Consider the following 25026-nt stretch of genomic DNA (forward strand, 5'->3'; position numbering starts at 1 on the left):
GTGGCACATTTTATAGAAAATAATTCTCCTATAGGTTTAGTTTCTATTTAACTAAGCATGTGCACAACTATACTTAAAATAATTAATTGTCAAATAACATCTAAATTAATCTATACATCATGTTGGACTTTATTTGATTGTGCACCTATAAATAATAAAAATAATAATATCAGTGACAATATATTAGTATCCAATTTAGGATTTACTACCTAATTTACAACTTGGAAAATTTGAAATGGCATAGAAGGAGAAAAGAAGGAAAAAACACTATACAAGATAAAACAAAATATATAGATAAATAAAATACTACCATACTAGTATGTTTATTTTGTACATTTAATTTAAGTACAAATTCACATCCATAGTTGAATTCAAATTGTGAATTTAAAATAAAAGGAAAAATGAAAATCATAAAAAGAAAAAGAAAGAGAAACAAAAGAAAAAGAAGAAGTAAGCTTAGCTGGGCCTCAACCCTGAATTCAGCCTGTCACCTCTTTCTCCCTCGCGCGCGGCGGCCCAAACCCTAGAATGGGTGCCGACCGGTGTGCCCGGCTTGTCTGCCTCTGCGCGCCTCCACCTCTGCACTACTGGGCCCACAAGTCAGCGGTTGCATTCGTGTCCGCGTGCGCGCAGGTATCACCTTTTGTCTCTGACAGGCGGGACCCGCGCTCCAGCGTCTCAGCCGTTCACCAGTCGTCGTCCTCGCGCTAACCACTTCCGTGCGGGTCATCTTCGTCAGCTCCTCCGTCTTTCTCGTCGTGCTGTAACAGTCACCGTCAAAATCGCCGGGACGTGCAGCTCGTGCGAACGGCTCAACCATCCCGTCCACGCGTCTATATGAAGAATGTGCTTCCCAGCCGCGCTCACAATAACCCAGACCACCGAGAGCCTCACCGCATTTTGGAGGATTCGACACGGCGCCGCACGCCGTGGAGTTACCTCGGTGTCGCCGCTCCGTGCTCGTAGAGCGGAACCTGGAACCCTCCCAAGCCGTCTGGTGGGTGCTCTCGGCTCTCCCTCAACTCAATTCCTCCCTGTGCGTCGTGAATTGTTACCGGTGTGGGCGGAATACCACGAAGTCGTACCTCATCGCGACTCGTCGGCCGCACTACTCAAAACTCTGGTACGATGTCACCACATCTTCCGCTTGTTTGTCTTGTATGTATAATTCCTAGAATGGGGGTCGATGGTTGTTCTAACCGGGTGGAATCCCTCACTGGAATTTGAAATCGCGGGGGGGGTGGTACGCGGGTCACGTGGCTAGGATTGTGAGTACTCCCATTTCATGTAGGACTGCCCGGAGCATGTGCAGATGAGTGTCAGCAACATAAAACCTCGGTAGAACTTAGGTTCAGAGAGCCAGCATCGCAGGTCCCCATCTCCGGTGGGTGCTCCGCCGCGGGAGCGAGTCGGCCGCCACCCGTCATTTGGGCGTGTAGGAAGACGATGTATCGTCCGTAGATCGGGGAACCGACGACTATGATCGGTCGCACAGATCGTTTGGGAATGATTAAATCCGAGCCGTGGGTAGCGAATCGGAGGGTCATAGGCGCGTACCCCTTCGCATCGAACTCAACCTAATCTGATCCGTGGATGTTAGATCTAATGGTTGAAAAGAGGTATACATTATATGCTGCACGATCTAATCATGTGCGTCGGTTTGTGATCGGACAGATCTGGTTTATCCATACCCTTTTCGGCCGAGTAAATATGCATAAGAGACCCTGGGTTATCACTGAATCAACCTGCAGCCCAGTTTAACTGTGCGCTGAGTCTTAGGAAAACTTGCGAGTTGGCCCTGGCTTCTCTGGAAATTGAGGCACAGTCCAGACAGTGAGAAAAACCTATAAAATCATTTAGAAAATGATTTTTAATATGAAAACAATTTCAGAACTTGTAAAATTCATATAAAATTCATTTTAATTCCTTTTTAGCCCATTCCAGTTTCTGTAATTTTGTAATAATATTGTCCATCACATAGTGTCTCTCGTTTGACATGAAAACTATATTAAAACTAACCTCTTAATTAATCTTGTATCGAATACATAAAACCTTTGAAAATTCATAACTTCTCCATTTTAACTTCGAATTGACCTGTTCCAGTTGCGTTAGCTTCATATGAATATTTACTATGCAATAACAACATTTATTGTACCATGTCTCATTCTTTTATAATTAGAACTTCATTTAACTTATGTTGGTTAGTCTTGTTAATCTTCTTATCATTATAATCTACTAAAATATGATCTATGGTCAATTTATAATTTAGATTAAAGTTGAATTAATTACTACTTTAGGTTATCTTTTCTTTGGAATTATAAAACAAACATAGAACCTAGTTTTTAATCATTTAATCACATCATAACTTGATGACCGTAACTCCGATTTTAGTGGTTCTCGAACCCACGATCTCGTAGCGACGCGTAGATCATTATTATGCAGTTTGTTTTTATGTTTGGTGTGATGTTAATTTTTTTCTATACACTGTTTGTTTGTATTGCTACGACTAGCATGAGGTTACGAGAATCCGAGGATCATCCTGGTACCTAGAATCTCAAGTCTCAGGCAAGTTGTGCCCATGACCACTTTTTACCCAATAATGTTCTTTATTATTACTTATCAATGCATAGGTTTAATTTTGATGGGACCCAATATGTCACCCTAGACTGGTTATCCTTTTTACCTTGTTTATCCCTGAATCATTTGGGTAGTTATGATATTGCTTTATATGGTTTTGGGTTAAATATTACATTATGTACATGTTCCAATTATTCTGTTATTTTATTTATGTTCATGTCAAGATCATTATCTTTAATTGGAACATGGAGCTTAACTTGAGAAACATGTGTGTAACATCCCAAAATCCTAACCTAGGTTTGAAACCCTAAACTACTCCTCTCCCCTTTTTCATCCTCTAATTCCAAGAACTCCCTTAGATTTTCTTTCATCATATGCATACACTTTGTTTGATCACAAGCACCTCACTTAGATTTTATTTTTCAGCACCTAAGATTATCTATTAAAATTAATTGTTCAGAAGAAAAAGATATAAAAATGGATAAAGGAATTAGAAAATAAAAAGAAAAAGAGAAACCCTCTCCCCTAGCTGGGCTGAATCCAGCCCATGCCGCGGCCGCTTCCCCCCCTCGCGCCCGCGACTCCCTCCCCTCGGCCCATTTCCGGCCTGCTCCCGCGCGCGCGCCAGCCCGCCCTACGCTCTCTCTCTCTCTCCCTCGCTGACGAACCGACCCCACCCGCCAGCCGCCCTCTCTCTCGCACGCTCACTCCCACTGGCAGACCGGCCCCAGTTGTCAGCCACTTCGTTGTCCTTCTTCCCCCTCCCCGCGTACGGCCCATCACGGTCACCTCCGGCCATCGCCTCTGTCCCCTCCTCCGTCTTCTCGCCGCACAGGGAAGTTGGGCACCGCCCCGTCCTCGCCGCAGCGGCCGCGTCCTTGCACGGCACCACCACCGTGTGGTCTCGTCATCGCCGCTGTGCGGCATTAACTCCGGTACGGTGCGCCTCACCGGCACCGCGGAGCTCCGCCGCTCCCCTTCCCTCGGGCGCCTATAAAAGGGCCGCCCCGAGCTCCTCCTTCCCCGCACCGGCCTCAGCCACCCCTCTCCTCCCTCGTCTGAGCTCAATTCGTGGAAGAACCGCCATCGTCTTCCTCCCCGGTGAGCCCTTCCCTCTCTTCTCCCTGCCCCTCTGTTGGTCCATCAAGCGATTGCTTAAGCCTCCTAGCTTCGCCACACCGCCACGAACGCAGTACACCACTCACCCACCCCGATTCCTCGCCCAAAGCTCGCCGACGGCAACCCCGCCGTGGAGCTCCGCCACCTCCCCGCGGACAACCCCCCTCCCTGCCCCCTCTAGCCAAATTGAGCCCACCCCCAGGTCCACCAGACCCTCACCAAGCTAGGGCAACCGCCCGTTGCCCGAGAACCGGGCCACCGGCGGCAAACCGCCGTCGAGCCCACCGCCGACCGGTTTTCCTCCCCTCAAACGGCCGGTTCGCCCCACGCCGTCGACCGTTGGCGCCGTCTTCCCCTCCCGCTCTCTCTGTTGCGTGGGCCCCGCGGCGACGACGTTTTCCCCTGCGCCCGCGTTGTCTCCCCGCCTTGGGCCGCTGATGGGCCAGCGCCCTCGCGCCCGCGCGCCCCCCTGCGTCGGTTGGGCCAGATTCCCCCTCCCCGGCCCACCAGCGCCAAACTCCTTTTCCTTTTTCTTTTTTTCAGCCCTTTTTCCTCTAATTAGTTTTTCTCAATATTTTATGTACCAAAAATCATCAAAACACTTTCTAGAGTCACATGTAATAATAATGACACACTATGATGGTGAAACCACTGATTGATGTATTTTTTTATTGACTGTTTTCACTAGAAGAAGCGGGGACCGAGGGCCCGGAACCCGTAGCCCCAGAAGAAGGGCCGGAGCCCGATCTCCCGGAAATAGATCTTTTGTGCCAGGAAAGCTTCGACGAAGGCAAGTTCATCCTTCCCTTGATGCATAAATTACCTATTCTCTCTACCACTGCCTAGGCCGGGAATTCAGGGGGAATATTGCATTGTGAGTGAGAGATGGCCCGCATTAACATATACATTCTGGATATGAAATATGGATTGAGAAGAAGGGAAATGTGTTTCTTCAAATAAAATCTCTTTTTGAAAAGTTATGTGATGAAGGGTACTCACCCTCATCACCTTGGGAGTGGGATGATCAGGGACTCCCTGGTTTAGGGGAGGGCCTAAGGTGTTGGCTCAGCTGGTTTAGGCATGAGCAGAAGGATTGTCCCCTCATATAAGGACCGGCTTGTCATTTTCACTACCTGTACTCCTTTGTCGTACAACCATTTGAGACTGTGTGGGCAGTCACTCAATCCGAACTCGTGCGGTCCAACCCCAGGGTTAAGAAGGCTGGGGAGCACCGGGAGGATAAGGAGGGGGAAAGTTTTGTCCGGTTTGGACATGGTGGTGGCCTGACTCCTTCCGGATAACCATTAAGGTTAGGACGTACGAGGAAGGAAAGAGATCCGGCATTCGGGTCTCGCGACGGTGAGATCGCAGAAACCGGGCTAGTGGGTAAAGTGTACCCCTCTGCGCAGAGTCGAAAACCTATTCGAATAGTCCGTGTCCACTGGTATGGACGGGTCTGGTATGGCATGGCAATTAGAGATTTTTCTATGAGTTTCATGAAAAGGGAAATGTGTGATTAAATGGGTGTTAAGAAAGAAACTAAGGCCACGGGAGCGGGAAGCTCAGTGGTGGTTGAGTTTTGGTTACTTTTAAGACTATGGGAAAAACCTTACAGCAAGTGCCTTTCTCTAAGAAAATGATGAGTGACTTCAACTACACCAAATAAAGCATGTATATTATAGGTCTCTTCCTCTCTACGGGAGCGGGGTGGGCTTGCAGAATACCTAGTGTATTCACCCAGATTTATTTATGTTTTTCAGCAGCCGAAGACTTCTTTTCTGCTATGCTTGATTGAGAGGGCTGTGTCTGCACCCAGTTCTGCCTGTGGCTTGGGCTAGTATTTCTTTTCCTACTGCGCTTCCTATTTTGGCTCTCTCGAGCTTGTACCCCGGTATTGTAATAACAATTATCTAAACTCTGTACTATTTGAAGTAAGGAATGTGTTTACTAGCCTCCTGGGACTAGTAATTGTGTCACATTTGAGTCCCAAAGGATCGGGACGTTTCAGGTGGTATCAAAGCCATAGGACTGGCCGTAGGTCGCAGCCCTGACCCTAAAACTTGCCCTAAAAAGAAAATACCTCTTACCCCAAGAAAAGTTTTCTCTCCTCTTCCCCGATTTTAACAAGACCCTTCTTTTCCTATTCCAGATGGAAGACTCTCTGGCCATTAGGACATCCTACTGCTCAGAGGTGGAAGGGTTCCCACACCTGTTGCGAAGCTGTGCGCTTCGCATGGGAATTCGCAAGAAGCCGGAATACGTCTGGACGGAGTATATTGAGGGCGGAATGGAAAAATGCTCTATGGCAGTCTACCTGGGGGAAAGCCAAAACTATCCAAACCATCCTTCCTTCCAAGTCACTTTTACCGGATACCGCTTTCCAGATACTTGCCAGAATGTTGCCCGAACAGCCCTCCGGCAACTATGCCAGAATTACAATAAAGTGATCTTTGAAACCCCCCTTCGCTACTTTCCACCCAGCAACAAGAATACCCCCACCTGGAGGAAAAGACTTCAGGCCCTGTCAGGAGGAGATCCTATTGAGGATGATCCCACCATCGTCTACATGGCTAGATACCTTCACACCCTTGATAACCAATATGATGACCTCACCCTCCACTGCACCTACCTAACCTCCCGGGTGGAAAGCCTGGAGCAAAAAGTCAGGGAACTTTCAGGGGAAAAGGCGTCCCTTCAAGAGAGCCTCTCAATAGCTGAAGGCGAGGAAACCAATACCCATGAGGCTTACCGCACCCTGAAGATGGACTATGACAAGAAACTGAAGAAGCTCGCCCCCGCAAGAAAAATCCGGAAGAAGACCAAAAGTCAAGGATGTCAGACTGAGCAGGAGGAAGAAAACTCTCCAACCCTACCCCCTCCCGGGTTAAGGAACTTGTCCGACACCGAGGAGATGTCCCTGGCCAGCCTTGATGACCTTCTCAAGGAATTTGGGGACACTTTAGAGAAGGAGTTCGGGAGTACCCTAGATAGCACTCGTGGGTGATGACCTTATGGTAGCAGTGTGCTGTATTATGTAATGGCTTGATGTAATGAATAAAATAACTAGTTAAAAAAATGGCATGTGCATGATAGTGACTCTCTTCCCATGGCAGATGGCTTCGGATAAAACCACGCCTACCGCCTCCGGGATTGGAGCAAGATTCCCTCTGAGAGCTGAAGGAGAGGCTGGCGGAGAAGGGGGTGAGACCCACCTCCCCGCACCTCCGGAACTACCACTAGACCTAGCCCAAGTTCTAGCCAATCAAACCCGACTCATTGAAGTCCTCACTAGAAGTCTAGAAAACCAGCGCCCAGGTGGTGGAAGGCCACAGGACAGGATGGGAGAATTTTTGAGACTCAAGCCTCCCACGTTCGTGGGATCCAGCAATCCCCTCGATGCAGATGACTGGCTTCGCACGATCAAAAGGAAGTTGGAAGCCATCGGATGCCCCGAAAATCAGCGTGTCCAACTGGCAGCTCATTAGCTTTCAGGAATGGCTTTAGCATGGTGGGACACTTTCAGTGAGGCCGTCAGAGATGCTACCTGGGCAGAATTCGAAACAGCCTTCCGTGAGCACCATGTACCCCAGGGGATAGTTCAACTCAAGGAGGATGAATTCCGGGAGCTAACTCAAGGCGGGAGGACAGTCAGTGAGTATGTGCACAAGTTCACAGAGCTGGCCCGTTACGCGCCTGAGGATGTCAGCACCGAGTCCAGAAAGATGGCCTGTTTTCTGAAAGGACTAAGACCCGAGCTTAAGACCATCCTCGCCAGCCAAGACTTCCTCAGCTTCTCTCACCTCTCCAACAAGGCTATCCAAGTGGAAAGGGCAAAAGAGGAAGAAAAAGGGCACCTCAAGAGAAAATTCCAAGTCCTCCGAGCTCAACAGCAAGAACGTCACCAGAGAGCTCGACCCTTTGGACTCCCACCCAGGGGTCCAAGCTTCAATAAACCATCTGGACCCACTCCGTCGCGCTACAGTCAGCAGAGTCAGAGCTCCCTTCAGGCACCCTCCGTTGTAAGCAACCAACCGCCAGCAAATGCCTGTTGGCACTGCGGGGACCCCAGTCACTTTAAGAATAACTGCCCTCAGTTAAAGGCACCCGGACCGACCTACTCCAACTCGGTGAATGGCCCCAAGATTCTCTCAGCACCTACCTCCAAGGCACCTCCTTCCAACAGCCAGCAGAGCAGGACTCAGTACCAGGGCAGAGCCCGAGTCAACCACGTCGACGCTCAAGAAGCCCAGCAAGCCCCGAGAGTAGTGCTCGGTGAGTTCCTTGTTGAATTTACTCCAGCTACTGTGCTTTTTGATTCGGGAGCATCCCATTCTTTTATAGCCGCTAAGTTTGTGGAAAAACATGGCATCCCCTCTACACCCCTAGCTGTCCCTTTGGTCACCCGAACCCCGGGATCAGACCTCCTGTGCAAACTCAGGTGCTCCCAAGTCAGAATTCTTTTAAGTGGGGTAGTGTTCCTGGCAGACTTAACTATCTTGCCATCCCAAGGGATTGATGTGATCCTAGGAATGGATTGGCTAGCTAAGCACAAAGGTATCATCAGCTGCGCAAGCAAGACTGTTCTTCTCACAGATCACCAAGGAAAGGCAGTTTCCTGTCAAGCCCAGCCGCCCGCAAATGATCCGATGATGTTTAATCTGGTAGCAGAAAACATGTCTGTAATCAAAGAGTTTGAAGATGTATTTCCAAAAGAGTTGCCCGGGATGCCACCAGAAAGAGGAGTGGAGTTCTATATAGATCTCATTCCTGGCACTGCGCCCATCGCAAAGAGACCATACCGCATGGCTCCCACAGAGTTGGCGGAATTGAAACTTCAGATTTCAGAACTGCAGCAAAAATGGTACATCTGTCCTAGTTCGTCCCCCTGGGGAGCACCCGTCCTCTTTGTTACTAAAAAGGATGGGAGTATGAGAATGTGTATTGATTATCGGTCCTTGAATGAAGTTACAATCAAGAATAAGTACCCACTCCCTCGGATCGACGACCTCTTCGACCAGCTGCAAGGAGCCAAATATTTCTCCAAGATAGACCTCAGGTCAGGATATCACCAACTGAGAATCAAGGAAGCAGACATTCAGAAGACTGCATTCGTCACCCGGTACGAACAATATGAATTCACAGTGATGCCATTTGGGCTAACAAACACACCCGCCTTTTTCATGAACCTCATGAATAAGGTATTTATGGAAGAATTGGACAAGTTTTTCGTAGTCTTCATAGACGACATCCTTATTTATTCCAAGAATCGTAAGGACCATGAGTGTCACCTCCGAATCGTTCTCGGAAGACTCAGGGCACATCAACTTTATGCTAAGCTCAGCAAGTGTGAGTTCTGGTTAGAAAAGATAGCTTTCCTGGGGCATATCTTGACTGCAGAAGGGATAGAAGTAGACCCATCCAAGGTAGAAGCCGTTTCAAAATGGAAGCAGCCATCCAACGTCAGTGAAGTACGAAGCTTTCTGGGAATGGCAGGGTACTACAGCCGCTTTATCAAGGGGTTCTCCAGCATAGCAAAACCTATGACCGAACTTCTCAAAAAGGACAATAAGATTGTGTGGACTCCCAAATGTGAGGAAAGTTTCCAGATCATCAAGGAAAAGCTTACAACTGCGCCAGTTTTGACACTGCCAGATATACACCAGGATTTCGTCATCTTCTGTGATGCTTCAAGGCAAGGCTTAGGGTGTGTCTTGATGCAAAATGAGAAAGTTATTGCCTATGCATCCCGCCTACTCAAGCCACACGAGCAGAACTACCCTACCCACGACTTGGAATTGGCAGCCATCGTGCACGCCCTAAAGATATGGAGGCATTATCTGATCGGGAACAAATGCCACATCTTGACTGATCACAAGAGTCTGAAGTACATCTTCACGCAACCGGACCTCAACCTCCATCAAAGAAGATGGCTTGAATTGATCAAGGATTATGACCTCGAAATCCACTACCACCCTGGGAAGGCCAACGTGGTAACAGACGCCCTCAACCGAAAACCTTTCGGGATTAAAGGGACCAACTTTTTAGAAGATTGGAAGAAAGAATCAGCTCAGCTAAATGCATGTCTGGGAGACAACGGTAGCCTGGAAGTCAAGCCCAATCTAGAAGATCTCATATGCAAGGCTCAACACCTGGACGCAGAGACAACCAGACTTATGGAAAGAGCTCGCAAGGAGCAACTTCCGGACCTTAGGATAGATGAGCAAGGAGTCCTCTGGTTCAAGAACCGCCTGTGTGTACCAGTGGGAGAGGCACGGGAAGCCCTGCTCAATGAAGCCCACAACTCAGCTTACTCCATCCACCCAGGGACCACCAAGATGTACCTAGACCTCAAAACCAGATACTGGTGGAAAGGGATGAAGAAGGAAATAGCACAGTATGTGGCCCGGTGTGACACCTGTCAGCGAACAAAGGCCGAACATCAGAAGCCTGCAGGCCTACTTCAACCCCTCCCAGTACCCGAATGGAAGTGGGAAGAAATAGGCATGGATTTCGTGACCGGACTGCCCCGAACACAGAAAAGAAATGATTCCATATGGGTAATAATCGATCGTCTCACCAAGGTGGCCCACTTCGTTCCAGTAAAGACCACTTTTGGAGGAGCCGCCCTTGCCCGAATATACCTTAAAGAGATAGTCAGGCTCCATGGCATTCCGCGGAAGATAGTATCAGATAGAGGAACACAGTTCACTTCAAAATTTTGGAAGGGCCTCCAGCAAGCCATGGGCACCAAGCTAGATTTCAGCACCGCTTACCACCCCCAGTCAGATGGTCAAATAGAAAGAGTCAACAAGATCCTCGAAGATTTGCTAAGAGCCTGTGTGCTAACATTCGACAGGGATTGGGAGTCCAGTTTGCCGTACGCTGAATTCTCGTACAACAACAGCCATCAGGCCAACATCAAAATGTCACCGTTCGAAGCACTGTACAGAAGAAAATGCCAAACTCTCCTAATGTGGTCCAATGTAGGGGAAAGAACACTAGAAGGACCCGACTTTGTTAAAGAAGCCGAAGAGAAAGTTGCCTTGATCCGCAGGAGGTTACTTGAAGCTCAGAGTCGACAGAAGAGTTACACAGACAATAGACGAAGGGAACTCAGATTTGAGAAAGGAGATTTTGTTTATCTCAAGGTCTCCCCGATGCGTGGGGTCAAAAGGTTCCAAATGAAAGGAAAGCTAGCACCACGTTTCGTTGGTCCCTACCCCGTCATTGTCCGAATAGGACCCGCAGCATACCGTCTTGAGCTACCAGAATCCATGTCAGATATTCACAACGTGTTCCATGTGTCTCAACTCTGCAAATGCTTAAAGGTACCAGAAAACCACATCGAGGCAGATGCAATTCAGATTCAAAAGGATCTCCGGTACCGGGAAAAGCTAGTGAAGATTCTCGATTCAGCAGTCAGAAGGACCCGCAACTCAGAAGTGAAACTCTGTAAGGTTCAGTGGAGCAGAGATGGAGAAGAGGAAGCCACCTGGGAAAGTGAGGACTCTCTGAGGAAGGAATACCCTTACCTTTTCTCAAGCCCCGTCTGAATCTCGAGGGCTAGATTCCTTTAAGTGGGGGTAGGTTTGTAACATCCCAAAATCCTAACCTAGGTTTGAAACCCTAAACTACTCCTCTCCCCTTTTTCATCCTCTAATTCCAAGAACTCCCTTAGATTTTCTTTCATCATATGCATACACTTTGTTTGATCACAAGCACCTCACTTAGATTTTATTTTTCAGCACCTAAGATTATCTATTAAAATTAATTGTTCAAAAGAAAAAGATATAAAAATGGATAAAGGAATTAGAAAATAAAAAGAAAAAGAGAAACCCTCTCCCCTAGCTGGGCTGAATCCAGCCCATGCCGCGGCCGCGTCCCCCCCCCTCGCGCCCGCGACTCCCTCCCCTCGGCCCATTTCCGGCCTGCTCCCGTGTGCGCGCCAGCCCGCCCTGCGCTCTCTTTCTCTCCCTCGCTGACGAACCGACCCCACCCGCCAGCCGCCCTCTCTCTCGCACGCTCACTCCCACTGGCAGACCGGCCCCAGCTGTCAGCCAGTTCGTCGTCCTTCTTCCCCCTCCCCACGTACGGCCCATCACGGTCACCTCCGGCCATCACCTCCGTCCCCTCCTCCGTCTTCTCGCCGCATAGGGAAGTTGGGCACCGCCCCGTCCTCACCGCAGCGGCCGCGTCCTTGCACGGCACCGCCACCGTGCGGTCTCGTCATCGCCGTTGTGCGGCATTAACTCCGGTACGGTGCACCTCACCGGCACCATGGAGCTCCACCGCTCCCCTTCCCTCGGGCGCCTATAAAAGGGCCGCCCCGAGCTCCTCCTTCCCCGCACCGGCCTCAGCCACCCCTCTCCTCCCTCGTCCGAGCTCAATTCGTGGAAGAACCATCGTCGTCTTCCTCCCCGGTGAGCCCTTCCCTCTCTTCTCCCTGCCCCTCTGTTGGTCCATCAAGCGATTGCTTAAGCCTCCTAGCTTCGCCACACCGCCACGAACGCAGTACACCACTCACCCACCCCGATTCCTCGCCCAAAGCTCACCGACGGCAACCCCGCCACGCAGCTCCGCCACCTCCCCGCGGACAACCCCCCTCCCTGCCCCCTCTAGCCAAATTGAGCCCACCCCCAGGTCCGCCAGACCCTCACCAAGCTAGGGCAACCGCCCGTTGCCCGAGAACCGGGCCACCGGCGGTAAACCGCCGTCGAGCCCACCACCGGCCGGTTTTCCTCCCCTCAAACGGTCGGTTCGCCCCACGCCGTCGACCGTTGGCGTCGTCTTCCCCTCCCGCTCTCTCTATCGCGTGGGCCCCGCGGCGACGACGTTTTCCCCTGCGCCCGCGTCGTCTCCCCGCCTTGGGCCACTGATAGGCCAGCGCCCTCGCGCGCCCCTGCGCCGGTTGGACCAGATTCCCCCTCCCCGGCCCACCAGCGCCAAACTCCTTTTCCTTTTTTTCAGCCCTTTTTCCTCTAATTAGTTTTTCTCAATATTTTATGTACCAAAAATCATCAAAACACTTTCTAGAGTCACATGTAATAATAATGACACACTATGATGGTGAAACCACTGATTGATGTATTTTTTTATTGACTGTTTTCACTAGAAGAAGCGGGGACCGAGGGCCCGGAACCCGTAGCCCCGGAAGAAGGGCCGGAGCCCGATCTCCCGGAAGTAGATCTTTTGTGCCAGGAAAGCTTCGACGAAGGCAAGTCCATCCTTCCCTTGATGCATAAATTACCTATTCTCTCTACCACTGCATAGGCCGGGAATTCAGGGGGAATATTGCATTGTGAGTGAGAGATGGCCCGCATTAACATATACATTCTGGATACGAAATATGGATTGAGAAGAAGGGAAATGTGTTTCTTCAAATAAAATCTCTTTTTGAAAAGTTATGCGATGAAGGGTACTCACCCTCATCACCTTGGGAGTGGGATGATCAGGGACTCCCTGGTTTAGGGGAGGGCCTAAGGTGTTGGCTCAGCTGGTTTAGGCATGAGCAGAAGGATTGTCCCCTCATATAAGGACCGGCTTGTCATTTTCACTACCTGTACTCCTTTGTCGTACAACCACTTGAGACTGTGTGGGCAGTCACTCAATCCGAACTCGTGCGGTCCAACCCCAGGGTTAAGAAGGCTGGGGAGCACCGGGAGGATAAGGAGGGGGAAAGTTTTGTCCGGTTTGGACATGGTGGTGGCCTGACTCCTTCCGGATAACCGTTAAGGTTAGGACGTACGAGGAAGGAAAGAGATCCGGCATTCGGGTCTCGCGACGGTGAGATCGCAAAAACCGGGCTAGTGGGTAAAGTGTACCCCTCTGCGCAGAGTCGAAAACCTATTCGAATAGTCCGTGTCCACTGGTATGGACGGGTCTGGTATGGCATGGCAATTAGAGATTTTTCTATGAGTTTCATGAAAAGGGAAATGTGTGATTAAATGGGTGTTAAGAAAGAAACTAAGGCCACGGGAGCGGGAAGCTCAGTGGTGGTTGAGTTTTGGTTACTTTTAAGACTATGGGAAAAACCTTACAGCAAGTGCCTTTCTCTAAGAAAATGATGAGTGACTTCAACTACACCAAATAAAAACATGTATATTATAGGTCTCTTCCTCTCTACGGGAGCGGGGTGGGCTTGCGGAATACCTAGTGTATTCACCCAGATTTATTTATGTTTTTCAGCAGCCAAAGACTTCTTTTCTGCTATGCTTGATTGAGAGGGCTGTGTCTGCACCCAGTTCTGCCTGTGGCTTGGGCTAGTATTTCTTTTCCTACTGCACTTCCTATTTTGGCTCTCTCGAGCTTGTACCCCAATATTGTAATAACAATTATCTAAACTCTGTACTATTTGAAGTAAGGAATGTGTTTACTAGCCTCCTGGGACTAGTAATTGTGTCACATTTGAGTCCCAAAGGATCGGGACGCTTCAATGTGCCACCACAAGGGTGGAATGAGACGCCCTTAGCTGACTAATTAGGAAAGCTAGTGGAAGACTACCTTACCCGAAAGGGGTAAGGGCAGTAGGGGAGTAGGCATGCAGGGAGGTTCTCGGGTTGATTTTGCTGCGATGGCGGTCAGATGAGGGATTCTTGCAATTGCTCTTCCTAGAAACTATAGCGGGTTTTCAGAAGCTAGTGAAACTTTGTAAAGGCCTCGTAGTGTTACCCTGCCTCGCTTCCTTGGTAGCGGTGTATGGGACTTATGACCCCTTGGTAGATGGGTAACATGACTTGTGGGTACATAGTACAACCTCTGCAGAGTGTAAAACTGGTATACTAGCCGAGCTCACGGTCAAGAGTAGCTCAGGACTCTCGCATGATTAAATTATGGAACTAAATTCAATTTGTCATATGCATTGCATGGGATTATTTATTAATTTTGTTCTATTATTTTTATTATGGTTTGGTATTTACTTATATTTAGTAACTGCTAATAAAAATTTGACCAACTTATTAAAATCAATGCTCAGCTTTAACCCCTATTGTTGATCAGCCTTACACATCACATGAACTCCCACTTTTGGTGAGTTCATGCACATTATTCCCCACAACTTGTTGAACGATGAACATGTGTGAGCTCACCCTTGCTGTCTCACACCCCCCACAGGAGAAGAACAGGTGGTTCAAGAGGAGCCACACAACGAAGAGTTCGACTTGATCTAGGTGGCATCTCCTAGTTGAATTTATGGCGCCAAGGATGGACTTTAGTTTGTTTTATATTTATAATTTATTTTGTAAGACTTCCGCTATGTAATAAGTACTCTGATGATATTATGACATTTATCTCTATACACTCTGTTATTATATGTGTTGTCTTCTTTGGCGCATATATGAGATGCACCCGGCTTTGTCCCTTAAATCGGGTGTGATAGTGTCCCTCTCCTTCTTCTTCTTCCCCTTGCCGTCCTCGCCATCCACCGTAGCCGCGGGGGGCTGGGCTTGGCGTTGAAGCGGGAGGCGGCGGAGGGGTGGCTAGGGTTGGTGGGCGCGTCGGCGACGGCAGGAGGGTTGGTGGAGGCGGAGGAGGGGCAGTCGTGGGACCAGTGGCTGGGGCGGCCACACTTGAAGCGTCCCGTGGGCGGCGACGCGGCCATGGCTGCTTAGGGTTGGGGAATCGGGGATGGATGGATGAATGGATCTTGCTCCTGGTCCTAGGCAAGGGGGGAAAGGAAATCAAGGGTTTTGGTGGGAGTTGGGAGGCGAGATGGCGCCAAATACAGATCGAAAGGACAAAAAGGAAGAAAAAAGAAAAAAGGGGGCATTCCAAGAATTGAACTCGGGACCTCTCGCACCCTAAGCGAGAATCATACCACTAGACCAAATGCCCTTTGGTGAATGTGGTCTTTGATCTATCATAATTGAACAACAAACTGGATATGTACCAAAACAGGCTATATGCTGAGATGACATCGTCCCAAGTCCATGTGACTTGTGAGATGGATGGATGAATCTTCTGGAGCACGTGAATGTGTGCTTTTGGTTTGGCTACGTGATAGTCGCCTAGAGGGGGGGTGAATAGGCGAAACCTGAAATTTACAAACTTAAACACACACTAAAGGCCGGGGTTAGAGTTAGAATTAAATTCAAGTCAAAAGAATATTTCTCTTGCTAAGAGTTGCTCAAAGAATGTGGATGATGTATGGGAGCCAATTGAAGTCAATACTAGCAAGGAAACGTTAGAGGGAAAACAAATCAAACGAGAATCAAGGTGAGTGAACACGATGATTTGTTTTACCGAGGTTCGGTTCCAAAGAACCTAGTCCCCGTTTAGGAGGTCATAAAGACCGGGTCTATTTCAACCCTTTCCCTCTCTCAAACGGTCACTTAGACCGAGTGAGCCTTTTCCTTAATCTCACGGGTCACTTAGACCCTGCAAGGACCACCACACACTTAGGTGTCTCTTGCTTCGATTACAAGTTTCTTAAGAATAAGAAGGGAAAAAGAAAAGGGCCAAACCAAGCGACAAGAGCAACAAAGAACACAAGTGATCCTCTCACAAGCCCTAATGCACTAGAGTTGATTTTGGGGCCTTGAGTGGATGGATTGCTTTGATTGTGTCTTGGAGTGTTGGACTTTTGCTCTTGCAATGAATGAGAATTCATAAATGCTTGGATAGGAGTGGATGAGGTGGTTGGGGGGTATTTATAGCCTCCCAACCACTTCTAGCCATTGGCTAATTTCTGCTGATGATGGGTGCACCGGTGCGCCACCAGACAATCACTGTGCACTGTTCGGTGCGCGCCACGCCAGCGCAACCGTTAGGGTTCGGAGCAGTTGACCGTTGGAGATGTTTGTCTTCTAGCTACACCGGACAGTCTGGTGCCCTCTGACTTCTGTGCTTCTGACTTCTGCGCAGCACTGTTCCGCTCTGACATCTCCATAGTCGACCGTTGGATGAGCAGGGAGCCGTTGCTCTGCTGGCTCAGCAGACAATCCGATGTCACATCGGACAGTCCGGTGAATTATAGCGGAGCGCGCCCTGGAATTACTGAGAGTGGCTGGTTCGGAGTTGTACGGCCCGGGTGCACCGGACAGTCCGGTGCGCCATTTTTCAGCACACTCAAGTTCTTTGCTTCATTTTTTATTGTGTCCCTAACCGGATTTCTTGCTTGGTTTGTGTAGAACCTTATGCACCTGCAATATATGATATCTGGAAAAACTAGTTAGTCCACGTGTTTGTGTTCATCATCAACCACCAAAATTAGTTATAGGAAATGGTTAACCCGATTTCCCTTTCAATCTCCCCCCTTTTGGTGATTGATGCCAACACAAACCAAAGCAAATATAAAGTGCAGAAATGTAACTAGTTTGCATTTATGACGAATGTGCATATATTACTTGGAGTTAAACCAATTGAAATTATCACTAAGAATGAATGGTTTGCTTTTCTTTTTATTTAACATTTTGGACCACATTTGCACCACATGTTTGTTTTTGCAAATCTTTTTGAAAACCTTTTCAAAATCTTTTGCAAATAGTCAAAGGTATAAGAATGTGATTTCAAGAAGCATTTTTAAGATTTGAAATTCCTCCCCCTATTTCAAATGCTTTTCCTTTGACTAAATAAAAACTCCCCCTGAAGAAATTCTCCCCTTAGCTTTCAAGAGGGTTTTGAAATAGATATGAAGTGAAATTATACCAATTGAAATTTTTTCCTACTAAATGTGAAGTTTTGAAGATGCCAATTTGAAATTTTACTTTCACATATCAATTGAAAATTAGATACTAATTGAAAAATACACCAATTGAAAAAATCATTTTGAAAATTTTGAAATGGTGGTGTGGTCCTTTTGCTTTGGCTTAATACTTTCTCCCCCTTTGGCATTAATTGCCAAAAACAGAGAACTTGAGAGCCCTTTTATACTTCCTCCCACATTGATAAAAAACATATCAGTGAAAGATTATACCAATTGAGAGTTTGCGGAGTAACGACAATGGGTAAATGATGCCGTCAGAGTTTGGAGTGGGAGCCTTGCCTTTGCTGAATACTCCATTGCCCTTTCAATCTAAGACTAATCATAGAGATATACTTGAAAGCACATTAGTCTTAGCCTTGGAACAAGAAGAATAAGAAATATGCATTTGTACCAAATGAAAGAGACATGATCAAGGTATATGCATGAACTATGTGTGCAATGTTTCAATCAAAGTTCCGAGAATCAAGTATATTTAGCTCATTCCTAAGTTTGCTAAATGTTTTCTCATCTAATGGCTTGGTAAAGATATCGGCTAATTGATTCTTGGTGTTTACATAAGCTATTTCGATATCCCCCTTTGTTGGTGATCTCTTAGAAAGTGATACCGAATGTCTATGTGCATAGTGCGGCTATGTTCAACGGGATTATCCGCCATGCAGATTGCACTCTCATTATCACATAGGAGAGGGACTTTGCTCAATTTGTAGCCATAGTCCCTAATAGTTTGCCTCATCCAAAGTAATTGCGCACAACAATGGTCTGCGGCAATGTACTCGGCTTCGGCAGTGGAAAGAGTTACTGAGTTTTGTTTCTTTGAAGTCCATGACACCAGGGATCTCCCCGGAAACTGACAAGTCCCTGATGTGCTCTTCTTATCAATTTTACACCCTGCCCAATCGGCATCGGAATAACCTATTAAATCAAAAGTGGATCCCTTGGGGTACTAAAGCCCAAACTTAGGAGTGTAAACTAAATACCTCATGATTCTTTTCATGGCCCTAAGTTGAACAACCTTAGGATCATCCTGGAACCTTGCACACATGCATATAGAAAGCATAATATCTGGTCAAGATGCACATAAATAGAGTAAAGATCCTATCATCGACCGGTATACCTTTTGATCTACGGATTTACCTCCCATGTCGAGGTCGAGATGCCCACTGGTTCCCATGGGTGTCTTGATGGGTTTGCCATCCTTCATCCCAATCTTCTTATGTATGTCTTGAATGTACTTTGTTTGGCTGATGAAGGTGCCCTCTTGGAGTTGCTTGATTTAAAATCCTAGGAAATACTTCAACTCCCCCATCATCGACATCTCGAATTTCTGAATCATGATCCTACTAAACTCTTCACAAGTTGATTTGTTAGTAGACCCAAATATGATATCATCAACATAAATTTGGCATACAAACAAATCTCTTTGAATTTCTTGGTGGACTCTTGGGTGTGGCGGTCTTTGACCCTAAGTTTCTTGATCATCTTCCTTGTCTTGATCATTTTCATCTCCCCCTTGATCCATGTCTTCCTCTTGAGGTGGCTCATCTTCTTGATTTTCATCCTCATCATCCCGAGCCTGTTCCTCATCTTGAGTTGGTGGGGATGCTTGATTGGAAGATGACGACTGATCTTGTGCTTGTGTGGGCTCTTCGGATTCCTTAGGACACACATCCCCAATGGACATGTTTCTTAGCGCGATGCATGGAGCCTCTTCATCATCTAATTCATCAAGATAAACTTGCTCCACTTGGGAGCCATTAGTCTCATCAAACACAATGTCACAAGAAACCTCAACCAATCCAGTGGATTTGTTGAAGACTCTATATGCCCTTGTGTTTGAGTCATAACCAAGTAAAAAGCCTTCTATAGCCTTAGGAGCAAATTTAGATTTTCTATCTCTTTTAACAAGAATAAAGCATTTACTCCCAAAGACTCTAAAATATGAAACATTGGGCATTTTACCAGTGAGGAGTTCATATGATGTCTTCTTGAGGATTCGGTGTAGATATAACCGGTTGACGGAGTAGCAGGCGGTGTTAATCGCCTTAGCCCAAAACCGGTCCGGAGTCTTGTACTCATCAAGCATGGTTCATGCCATGTCCAGTAGAGTTCTATTCTTCCTCTCCACTACACCATTTTGTTGAGGTGTGTAGGGAGAAGAGAACTCATGCTTGATGCCCTCTTTCTCAAGAAAACCTTCAATTTATGAATTCTTGAACTCTGTCCCATTATCGCTTCTTATCTTTTTTATCCTTAATCCGAACTCGTTTTGATCCCGTCTTAAGAATACTTTTAAGGTCTCTTAGGTTTGTGATTTTTCATGCAAAAAGAACACCCAAGTGAAGCGAGAATAATCATCCACAATAACTAGACATTACTTACTCCCTCCGATGCTTATGTAAGCTATCAGACCGAATAGATCCATGTGGAGTAGCTCGAGCGGGCTGTGAGTCGTCATTATGTTCTTGTGTGGATGGTGGGCGCCAACTTGCTTTCCTGCTTGACATGCGCTACAAACCCTGTCTTTCTCAAAACGAACATTGGTTAGTCCTAAAATGTGCTCCCCTTTAGGAGCTTGTGAAGATTCTTCATTCCAACATGGGCTAGTCGGCGATGCCAGAGCCAACCCATATTAGTCTTAGCAATTAAGCAAGTGTTTAGTTCAGCTTGATTAAAATCAACTAAGTATAGCTGACCCTCTAGCACTCCCTTAAAAGCTATTTAATCATCACTTCTTCTAAAGACAGTAACACCTATATCAGTAAAAATACAGTTGTAGCCCATTTTACATAATTGAGAAACAGTAAGCAAATTGTAATCTAAAGAATCTACAAGAAAAACATTGGAAATAGAATGGTCAGGTGATATAGCAATTTTACCCAAACCTTTGACCAAACCTTGATTTCCATCTCCGAATGTGATAGCTCTTTAGGGATCTTCGTTTTTCTCATAGGAGGAGAACATCCTTTTCTCCCTTGTCATGTGGTTTGTGCACCCGCTATCGATTATCCAACTTGAACCACCGGATGCATAAACCTACAAAACAATTTTAGGCATTGTTCCTAGGTACCCAAACAGTCTTGGTCCTTTGACGTTAGAAACAAGCACTTTGGGTACCCAAACACAAGTCTTTGGACTCTTGTGTTTGCCCTCAACATATTTGGCTACTATTTTGCCTGATTTGTTAGTAAGCACATATGAAGCATCAAAAGTATTAAATGAAATGTTATGTTCATTTGATGCAGCAGGAATTTTCTTTCTAGGCATTTTAACATGAGTGGTATGCCTAGAGCTAGAAGCCTCATTTTTATACATAAAAGCATGGTGAGAAATAGTATGAGGTTTCCTAGCGTGAATCTTCCTAATCTTGTGTTCAGGATAGTTAGGAGGATATAAGATATAGCCCTCACTATCCTGAACCATGGGAGCCTTACCCTTAACAAAATTAGACTATCTTTTAGGGGCATGAAGCTTGACATTGCTTCCCTGTTGGAAACCAATGCCATCCTTAATGCCAGGGCGTCTACCATTATAGAGCATGCTTCTAGCAAATTTAAACTTTTCATTTTCAAGTTCATGCTCTTTAATTTTAGCAGTTAATTTAGCTATGTGATCATTTTGTTGTTTAATCATAGCAAGGTGATCATCAATAGCTTCTACATTAATATCTTTACATCTAGTGCAAATGGAAATATGCTCAACAGTAGATGTAGAAGGTTTGCAAGTATTTAATTCTTCTATCTTAGATTTTAATTTAGCATTCTCATCTCTAAGACAGGAAATAGAATCATTGCAAACATTCAATTTTTCAATCTTAGAAATTAAATTAGCATTTTCAGTTCTAAGACTAGAAATTGAATCATGGCAAATGCTAAGCTCCTTAGATAAAAAATTTTCACATTTCTCTACTTCCTGAGCATAAGCATTTTTCAATTTAATAAATTTTTTGTTCTTTTTAATTAGGAAGTCCTCTTGGCTATCCAAGAGTTCATCCTTCTCATTAATTGCTTCAATTAATTCATTTAATTTCTTCTTTTGATCCATGCTAAGGTTGGCAAAAAGAGACATTAAATTGTCTTCACTATCACTAGAGCTACCCTCATCACTAGATGTTGTATATTTAGGGGTGGCTCTAGAGTGTACCTTCTTCTTGTCGTCCTTAGCCATAAGACACTTGTGGCCGACATTAGGGAAGAGGAGGCCCTTGTTGACGGCGATGTTGGCGGTGTCCTCGTCGGAGGAGGAGTCGGTGGAGCTCTCGTTGGAGTCCCATTCCCGACATATGTGGGCATCATCGCCCTTCTTCTTGTAGTACCTCTTCTTCTCCTTCTTCTCCCCCTTCTTGTCGTCGTCCCTGTCACTTTCACTAGAGATAGGACATTTAGCAATAAAGTGATCGGACTTACCACACCGGTAGCACACCTTCTTGGAGTGGGATTTGTAGTTCTTCCCCCTCCTTTGCTTGAGGATTTGGCAGAAGATCTTGATGATGAGCGCCATTTCCTCGTTGTCGAGCTTGGAGGCGTCGATTGGAAGCCTACTTGGTGTAGACTCCTTCTTCTCTTCTTCCATCGCTTTGAACGCGATGGGTTGCACCTCGGGTGTGGAGGTGGCGCCTTGCTTCAAGTTGACAATATGTTTGGAGTCTTTGATCATTAGCTCAAAGCTCACAAACTTGCCAATAACCTCCTCGGGAGACATCTGTTTATATCTAGGGTCTCCATGGATTAGTTGCACTTGAGTGGGATTACGAAAAACAAGTGATCTAAGAATAACCTTGACCATCTCATGGTCATCCCACTTGGTACTCCCGAGGTTGCGCACTTGATTGACCATCGTCTTTAGCCGGTTGTACATTGCTTGCGGCTCTTCTCCTTTGTTGAGAACGAATCGACCGAGTTCTCCCTCGATCGTTTCGCGCTTGTTGATCTTGGTCACCTCATCCCCTTCGTGCGCGGTCTTGAGGACGTCCCAAATTTCCTTGGCGGTCTTTAATCCTTTCACCTTGTTATACTCCTCTCGACACAAGGAGGTGAGAAGTATAGACGTGTCTTGGGAGTTAAAGTGCCTAATTTGGGTGGCCTCGTCCAAGTCGTAGTCCTTTTCCCCTGAAAGTCGCCTAGAAGGGGGGTGAATAGGCGTAATATGAAATTTACAACTTTAAACACACACTACAAGCCGGGGTTAGCATTAGAATTAAATCTGAGTCCGTTAGAGAGGGGGAAAACAAAGCAACCAAGAAATAAAGCGGATGAACACGGTGATTTGTTTTACCGAGGTTCGGTTCTAAAGAACCTAGTCCCCATTGAGGTGGTCACAAAGATGAAAGAAAAATGTGCCCTTGGGCAATTTCTATAAGTATTTTGGTGATTAGATGCCCAACACATTATTTGAGTACTAATATGCTAAATGTGAGAAAGGTCCAAATCAAAGTAAAAGGTACGTTTCTAGACTTAGTACATTGTTTTTTGTGAACTAACATTGTTTGTCTAAGTGCTAGAAACAGTGCCGAAAAGAGAGGAATCGGATTGCAAAAGACTTGGTTGTGAGCAGCAAAACTTCAGCTCAGACTGGCACACCGGACTGTCCGGTGCGCCAGGCTGGTCTCTGGTGAAAGTGCTGCTCTCGGGAATCGACGGTGGTGTACGGCTATAATTCACCGGACTGTCCGGTGGTGCATCGGACTGTCCGGTGAGTCATCCGCGGCGAACTCGTCGCTCTCGGGAAACGAAAAAAGAGACATGGCTATAATTCACCGGACTGTCCGATGTTGCACCGGATTGTCCGGTGAGCCAACGGTCGCCAGCGCCAACGGTCGGCCGCGAAATCTGTGGGCAACACATGGCAGCTCCAATGGTCGGCGGGGGGGCACCGGACTGTCCGGTGTGCACCGGACAGTGTCCGGTGCGCCAACGGGCCCGAAGCTGCAACGGTCGTCTATGCCCGATTTGGAAGGAAATCACGCAGCGGACAGGCTACAGTGGCTGTCCGGTGGCACACCGGACTGTCCGGTGCGCCACTCGACAGAAGGCAAGGATGGCCTTCCAAGTTTGCATACAACGACTTCTAGCTGTCTTGAGGCTATAAAAGGGACCCCTAGGCACATGGAGGACTTACCTAAGCATTCACTAAGCATTCTAAGACTCCCACACTCTGCCTCCGCGCATTTGATCGATTGTGTTAGTGATTTGAGCTTCGTTCGAGTTGTGAACTCTCTGTGCTACGTTTCGAGCTCAAGTCTTGGCTTGTGTGCGTGTGTGTGCTGTAGATTTGTGTGTTGTGTGTGTTGCTCTCCTAGCCTTACTCTTGTGCATTCTTTGTGATCTTTATTGTAAGGGCATGAGGCTCCAACTTGTGGAGGTTCCTCGCAAACGGGAGAAAGACTATAAGGAAGAAAGCCGTGGTATTCAAGTTGATCGTTGGATCACTTGAAAGGGGTTGAGGGCAACCCTCGTCCATTGGGACACCACAACCTGGAAGTAGGCAAGTGTTACTTGGCCGAACCACAGGATAAAATCGCGTGTCTCTTGTGATTGCTCTCTTTGTGATTGTTTTGTCCACAAGAACTCGCCTCAAAACTATTTAGTCGCACTAACACCTCTTTAACTAAGTTTTGTGGCTATTTAGTGTTTAATTTTATAGGATCACCTATTCACCCCCCTCTAGGTGCTCTCAATTGGTATCAGAGCCGTACTCTTCATCTAAGGGACTAACCGCCCGAAGAGATGGATCCTAAGGGAAAGGGGATGATGGTCAACGACAACGAAAAGGAGTCCCTCTTCAACGAGCCAAGGGAGACAAGCCCACTGACTCAGGATCGAGTCATAAGAAGAGGGACGGGAAGAAGAAGAGGCGCATCAAGAAGATCATTTACTACGACAGCGATGCCTCCTCTTCTTCACCAAGAGACGACGACGACGACTCTTCGTCGAAAAAGAGAACGGTTAATCAAAACTACTCTTTTGACTATTCTCGCATGTCGTACAATTCAAATGCACATCTAATTTCAATTCCCCTTGGAAAACCTCCACACTTTGATGGAGAGGACTACTCGTTTTGGAGTCATAAAATGCATAGTCATTTATTCTCTCTCCATCCTAGCATTTGGGAAATTGTAGAGAATGGGATGCACTTTGATAGTACGGATAACCCTGTGATAATTAATGAACAGATTCATAAAAATTCCCAAGCTACTACTGTCTTGCTAGCTTCACTTTGCAGGGATGAATATAATAAGGTGAGTGGCTTGGACAACACCAAGCAAATCTGGGACACCCTCAAGATCTCACATGAGAGAAATGATGCTACGATGATCACCAAAATGAAACTGGTGGAAGGCGAGTTGGGAAGATTCGCCATGATCAGGGGAGAAGAGCCAACACAAACCTACAACAGGCTCAAGACCCTAGTTAACAAGATCCGAAGCTATGGAAGCCCCAGATGGATGGATCATGATGTCATCCGACTCATGCTAAGGTCATTTACTGTAATTGACCCCCATCTTGTCAATCTTATTCGTGAGAATCCTAGGTACACCAAGATGACGCCCGAGAAGATTCTTGGAAATTTTTTGAGCGGGCGCATGATGGTGAAGGAGGCTCGATACATGGACGATGCTCGAAACGGTCCACTAC

The 25026-nt window shown here is 46.8% G+C and overlaps 1 non-coding gene across 1 annotated transcript; it reads right to left on the reverse strand.

Annotated features, from left to right (window-relative positions):
• Positions 1-15453: 15453 nt before the first annotated feature.
• On the reverse strand, positions 15454-15525 carry TRNAP-AGG (transfer RNA proline (anticodon AGG)). The gene has a single exon. It is a non-coding gene; the product is annotated as a tRNA-Pro (tRNA).
• Positions 15526-25026: the final 9501 nt, after the last annotated feature.

Source organism: Zea mays, chromosome 5, assembly GCF_902167145.1.
Source record: "Zea mays cultivar B73 chromosome 5, Zm-B73-REFERENCE-NAM-5.0, whole genome shotgun sequence".
NCBI lineage: Eukaryota > Viridiplantae > Streptophyta > Magnoliopsida > Poales > Poaceae > Zea > Zea mays.